The sequence below is a fragment of the Schistocerca americana genome, chromosome 3 (genome assembly GCF_021461395.2).
Source record: "Schistocerca americana isolate TAMUIC-IGC-003095 chromosome 3, iqSchAmer2.1, whole genome shotgun sequence".
NCBI classification, from domain to species: Eukaryota; Metazoa; Arthropoda; class Insecta; order Orthoptera; family Acrididae; genus Schistocerca; species Schistocerca americana.
This window is the reverse complement of record NC_060121.1, coordinates 212,377,450-212,384,508: the sequence shown is the minus strand read 5'-3', so window position 1 is coordinate 212,384,508 and position 7,059 is coordinate 212,377,450. Positions and strand designations below refer to the sequence as shown.

At 43.3% G+C, this 7,059-nt stretch overlaps 1 pseudogene; it reads right to left on the bottom strand.

The window, feature by feature from the left end:
- Positions 1-852: 852 nt before the first annotated feature.
- Positions 853-970, bottom strand: LOC124608732 (annotated as a pseudogene).
- Positions 971-7,059: the final 6,089 nt, after the last annotated feature.

The window sequence follows — 7,059 nt, the reverse complement described above, 5'->3', positions numbered from 1 at the left end:
TTCTCCGCCTTGTTTGAGAAGGCTGTTGGCAGAATGAGGGTGACTTCTTATGTGGAAAGTCATCGGCCGCCAATGCTGGTGATTTATGCAGGATCCGAAGACGGGACCGAAGACGTTTTGATTACTAATCATAGACGTTAATCCCTAGACCACGCTGAATTACGGACCTATATCACGAAAATCGATTTGCTGTATGCTTTTGGAACGTAATTGTGAATTAAATCGGAGATAACGATCTGTCGACACACAACGAGTACGCATTCAGTAAATATCGTTCTTGTGAAGCACAACAGGCTCTTTACTGACACCAAGCGATATGTTCTATCGACAGGGGAACTCAAGTACCTACGATATTACTAAATTTCCACGAGCTTCATAAAAAAATCAGCTTCTAATCAAAATGCTTGCCAATGGAGTTTCGTCTCAGTTATGCGCTTGGATTTGTCCTTTCCTGTTAGAAAAGTCAGAGTTCGTAGAAAATGACAGTAAGGCTTCCAGTTGAACCGAAGTTACATCTAAGGTTCCTCAAGGAGGCGTTACAGGTCCTCTGGTCTTCAATACTTATAAATGTGTTAAGAGACAATCTTTGCAGCTCTCTTAGATTGTTCGCAGATGACGCTGTCGTTTACCGTCTATTAGCACTATGGCATAGCACACCGTCGTCAGGCCACAAGTGGCCCATCGGGACCATCCGACCGCCGTGTCATCCTCATTGAGGATGCAGATAGGAGGGGCGTGTGATCAGCACACCGCTCTCCCGGTCGTTATGATGGTTTTCTGTGACCAGAGCCGCTACTATTCGGTGGAGTAGCTCCTCAATTGGCATCACGAGGCTGAGTGCACCCCGAAAACTGGCAACAGCGCATGGTGGCCTGGATGGTCACCCATCCAAGTGCCAGCCACGCCCGACAGCGCTGAACTTCGGTGATCTCACGGAAACCGGTGTATCCACTGCGGCAAGGCCGTTGCCCTTACTGCCTATTAAAGTCAGCAGAAAATCAAAACGAATTTCAAAATTATTTACTTAAGATATATGCATGGTTTGAAAAGGAGAAACTGAGCCTGACCAATAAACGAAAGGTCCTCCATAGGAGTACCAAAAATATTCTTGTAATTTTGGTTACGCGGCAAATAACACAAACTTAAGGGCTGTCGATTTGACTAAATACGTAGGATGTTGGCTTCTGTATGGGGTTCTTCGGCTGACGTTTGCTTGATGATTATTCTGACGTGTCGCCAGTGCGAGTGGCTGGTATTGTCAAAGCTTCACCCTCAATTGCTGGTGGTGCACTGAGTGATGGAGGGTGAAGCTTTGACAATACCAGCCATTCGTGCTGGCGAAACGTCAGAATAATCATCAAACGAATGTCAGCCAAAGAAGCCTAGACAGAAGCCAACAGCCAGTCTGTCATCAAGTGGCCACGAAAGCCTTAACAAATTTGAATACATAGGGATTACAATTATGAACAACTTAAACTGGAGCCATCATATAGCAAACTTGGGGGGAAGGCGAACCAAGGACTGAGTTTTCTTAACGGAACAGTGAGCAGGTTTAATAAGTGAAAAAAGACTGCCAACACTACGTTCGTCCATCCGTTTCTGGAGTAATGCTGCGTGGTATGAGGTCTTTGCCGGATAGCGAGGACATAAAAAAATTTCAAAGAAGAGCAGTTCGTTCATCACGGATATGAGAAACTAAATAGAGTGACAGACAATAAAACAAAGTTGCTTTCGTTTCTGCGAGATAATGAGAGCTTGAAGTACAACAGGCTCTTTACTCACACGAAGTAATGAGTTCTGTCGATAGGCGATCTCGAGTTACTTCGATATTACTAAATTTCCAGGATTTTCATCACAAGTAGCTTCTAATTAAATCGCGTGCCTATGGAGTTTAGTCTCAGTTGTGCGACAGGATTCGTCCCTTCCTGTCACGGAAACGGTGTGAAAAGGAGCAAAGCAAGGAAAGGCTTTCGTGGCTGCTTGTTGACAGACAGTGTGTTCATTTTTCCCACGTGCTATTAGAGTGTGGAAGGGTTCAGAAATAGTCTGAAAATGGTTCAGTGAACCCTTTTCCGAACACATAAGTGAGAATTCCAGAGGGATTGTCTACATGTAGAAGCAGGTGGTACTTGTGACGAGGTTCCATTTCCTGCTTAAAGGAAATCCATTGTTCTGTTAATGACATTATCTGCTAATATGGTCTTTATAGCCTCCGGAACGAGATATATCCTTATATTTCATCCGGTCTGCGTTCGGTAAACAGTCTGCACTACTGCAGACTTCTCCATTATTTGAAATCTTGGATGCTGACAGGTACTGTAAATGTTTATTTTTCGTTGAGCCGTGTGTCTCGATCAGCGATATTCCCGCCGCCGGTATGGGTCATCTTTCCGGCGGTGTGCGCCGAGCGCGCGCTGGCGCCACCTAAAGGGCCGATCGGGAGCGAGAGGAAAAGCTGAGGAAGGGGGAGTGATTTTGCTTTGGGACGCCGAGCAGTAACGGCGTTTTGAGAACTGTGGCGGACAGCTAAGGTCCGGTGTCAGCCAGCGAGCACGGCACGTCCAGAAGGGGCTGTTTACCCGGGTGACGGCGCCGTGGCAAATATCGCCAGCGTGGAAAGAGACTTTAATGAGAAGCCGTTGGTGTTGTTTTTCCGCTTCCTTCATGTCTCCTGGCATCGGGATCTGCGGCGGCTGGCTTCGTCGAACAAGCAAGAGGGTAAGGGCCTCCTTGCTTGCCCTGTAAATTGTGGTCGGAATCCACTACTGGGGTCTGTGCGGTTGACTGTACTTTCTTGGGTGGCCGTCGCTACTCCTACTGAGTCTGGCCTACAATGTGTTGATTTTAATTGGTTTAATACGTAATGTTTTAAGCTGTATGTGGTGTGGTCATTAACATTAAAGAGGGTCTGGAGTGTTGAGACATTTCGTTGTAGATACCTACTGTCAAGGTTTAACCGCCACTGAAAACAGTTTGCTGGTCCTTGTTTAAGTTTAAGTTTGAATTTATCTCACACGACGGAGTTAAGATGGCCAGTCGCTATTGATATACAGGGTGGTCCATTGATAGTGGCCGGGCCAAATATCTCACGAAATAATAATCAAAGGAAAAAACTACAAAGAACTCGTCCAGCTTGAAGGGGGAAACCAGATGGCGCTATGGTTGGCCCGCTAGATGGCGCTGCCATAGGTCAAACGGATATCAACTGCGTTTTTCAAAATAGGAACCCAGATTTTTTATTACATCTTCGTGTAGTACGTATAGAAATATTAATGTTTCAGTTGGACCACTTTTTTCGCTTTGTGATAGCCACAAACATATGAATCACAATGTTAGATGAACAGTTGGTTACAGGTAGGTTTTTTTAAATTAAAATACAGAACGTACGTACGTTTGAACATTTTATTTCAGTTGTTTCAATGTGATACGTGTTCCTTTGTGAACATATCATTTCTCAGAACGCTTGCTGTTACAGCGTGATTACCTGTAAATACCACATTAATGCAATAAGCGCTCAAAATGATGGCCGTCAACCGCAATGCATTTGGCAATACGTGTAACGACATTCCTCTCAACAGTTAGTAGTTTGCCTTACGTAATGTTCGCACACGCATTGACAATGTGCTGACGCATGTTCACAGGCGTTGTCGGTGGATCACGACAGCAAATATCCTTCAACTTTCCCCACAGAAAGAAATCCGGGGACGTCAGATCCGGTGACGTGCGGGCCATGGTATGGCGCTTCGACGACCAATCCAACTGAAATGAAATATGCTATTCAATACCGCTTCAAACGCACGCGAGCTAGTGCCGGACATCCATCATGTTGGAAGTACATCGCCATTCTGTCATGCAGTGGAACATCTTGTAGTAACATCGGTAGAACATTACGTAGTAAATCAGCATACAACGCACCATTTAGATTGCCATCGATAAAATGGGGGCCAATTATCCTTCCTCCCACAATGCTGCGCCATACATTAACCCGCCAAAGTCGCTGATGTTCCACTTGCCGCAGACATCGTGAATTTTCCGTTTCCCAATAGTGCATATTATGCCGGTTTACGTTACCGCTGTTGGTGAATGACGCTGCGTTGCTAAATAGAACGCGTGCAAAAAATCTGTCATCGTCCCGTAATTTCTCTCGTGCCCAGTGGCAGAACTGTACTCGACGTTCAAAGTCGTCGCCATGCAATTCCTGGTGCATAGAAATATGGTCCGGGTGCAATCGATGTTGATGTAGCATTCTCAACACCGACGTTTTTGAGATTCCCTATTCTCGCACAATTTGTCTGCTACTGATGTGCGGATTAGCCGCGACAGCACCTAAAACACCTACTTGGGCATCAGCATTTGTTGCAGGTCGTAGTTGGCGTTTCACATGTGGCTGAACATTTCCTGTTTCCTTAAATAACGTAACTATCCGGCGAACGGTCCTGACACTTGGATGGTGTCGTCCAGGATACCGAGCGGCATACATAGCACACGCCGCTTGGATATTTTGATCACAATAGCCATACATCAACACGATATCGACCTTTTCCGCAACTGGTAAACGGTCTATTTTAACACGGGTAATGTATCACGAAGCAAATACCGTCCGCACTGGCGGAATGTTACGTAATACCACGTACTTATACGTTTGTGACTATTACAGCGCCATCTATCACAAAGCGAAAAATGTGGTCCCACTAAAACATTCATATTTCTTTACGTACTACACGGAAATGTAATAAAAATGGGGGTTCCTATTTAAAAAAAAAAAAAAACGCAGTTGATATCCGTTTGACCTATGGCAGCGCCATCTAGCGGGTCAACCATAGCACCATCTGGTTTCCCCCTTCAAGCTAGACGAGTTTCGTCTTTGTTGTTTCTTCGTTTGATGCTTATTTCGTGAGATATTTGGCCTGGTCACTATCAATGGACCACCCTGTACATAATATTATCCTGGATATATTTATCTCTGAATTTTAAAAAACATTGCTGTTACGTTTCTGTTTGAACTAATAGCGAGTCTGAGAGACACATGTATAACTTTGAAATCTGTAGTTTCCTAAATTGCTACCAGGTATTGAGAGGCCAGTTATTGTGTGTGTAATGGCCTGGAAAGCATTCTAATGATGGTGGTACTAGAATTCTTTCAATGACAGTAGATCGATATTGTAATTAATTTCATGTATTAATTTAACTGTTCAGTTGTGATGAGTTATTGTGTTTCTAGTTATTTAAGGCCGATGTCAGTCTGTTGTAGATACCCACTAGTTCTGGGATTTTTTCGTGCTCATTCGTGACTGTTGCTGCTCCCGTCTGGGGGTGCATGACGAGCCTGTATTGGAAACAGCTGAACAGGCGGGCGTACGTTTTCTGAGCGTAGTTGTTGAATCTCACGAGCTTGTTTGCTCACATGAAGTTTTTAGTGTTATATGCTAAATTAACTGAATTATTTTGGTAATGACAATCACTGTCGCAATGAAAGAGTAGGTCTACATTAGATATAAAATTTAACTCATTGCAGTAAATGTGTAATAGGCCATAAGTGCCGCGTTTTTATGAGTGTTTAAATTTATTTATGGAAAGTTTTAAGGGTGTGTGGTAGTTTTAAACATGTGATGGTTTTATTTGTCACGTTCTCTTGTTTAAAGGTACCAAATAAAATGTTAGGTGCAACTGTCCTTGGTGATTGCCTGATGTGTTACTTTGGTCCAGTCCTACCACCCTACAGCCTATTGTGCTGAGTTTGAGTCGTTGCGTAAAAGGTGTAATTACATGTTGTCTCGACACTTCATTTATTTATGAAAGTGGTAATCTTACCAATGTGCCGCATCCACAAAGACAACAGGAGACTGTAGGAGGATACAAGATGACTTGGACAGGATTTGTGATTGGTGTAAAGAATGGCAGCTAACTCTAAATATAGATGAATGTAAATTAATGCAGATGAATAGGAAAAAGAATCCTGTAATGTTTGAATACTCCATTAGTACTGTAGCGATTGACACAGTCACGTGGATTAAATATTTGGGCGTAACATTGCAGAGCGATATGAAGTGGGAGAAGCGTGTAATGGCAGTTGTGGGGAAGGCGGATAGTCGTCTTCGGATCATTGGTAGAATTTTGGGAAGATGTGGTTCATCTGTAAAGGAGACCGCTTGTTGTTGTTGTGGTCTTCAGTCTTGAGACTGGTTTGATGCAGCTCTCCATGCTACTCTATCCTGTGCAAGCTTCCTCATCTCCCAGTATCTACTGCAACCTACATCCTTTTGAATCTGTTGAGTGTATTCATCTCTTGGTCTCCCTCTACGATTTTCCCTCCACGCTGCCCTCCAATACTAAATTGGTGATCCCTTGATGCCTCAGAACATGTCCTACCAACCGATCCCTTCTTCTAGTCAAGTTATGCCACAAACTCCTCTTCTCCCCAATTCTATTCAATACCTCCTAATTAGTTATGTGATCTACCCATCGAATCTTCAGCATTCTTCTAGAGCACCACATTTCGAAAGCTTCTATTCTCTTCTTGTCCAAACTATTTATCGTCCATGTTTCACATCCATACATGGCTACACTCCACACATATACTTTTAGAAATGACTTCCTGACACTTAAATCTATACTCGATGTTAACAAATTTCTCTTCTTCAGAAACGCTTTCCTTGCCATTCCCAATCTACATTTTATATCCTCTCTACTTCTACCATCATCAGTTATTTTGCTCCCCAAATAGCAAAACTCCTTCACTACTTTAAGTGTCTCATTTCCTAATCTAATTCCCTCAGCATCACCCGACTTAATTCGACTACATTCAATTATCCTCGTTTTGCTTTTGTTGATGTTCATCTTATATCCTCCTTTCAAGACACTATCCACTCCATTCAACTCCTCTTCCAAGTCTTTTGTTGTCTCTGACAGAATTACAATGTCATCGGCAAACCTCAAATTTTTTATTTCTTCTCCATGGATTTTAATACCTACTCCGAATTTTTCTTTTGTTTCTTTCACTGCTTGCTCAATGTTAAACACTAATACGACCTATTCTTTAGTACTGCTCGAGCGTTTGGG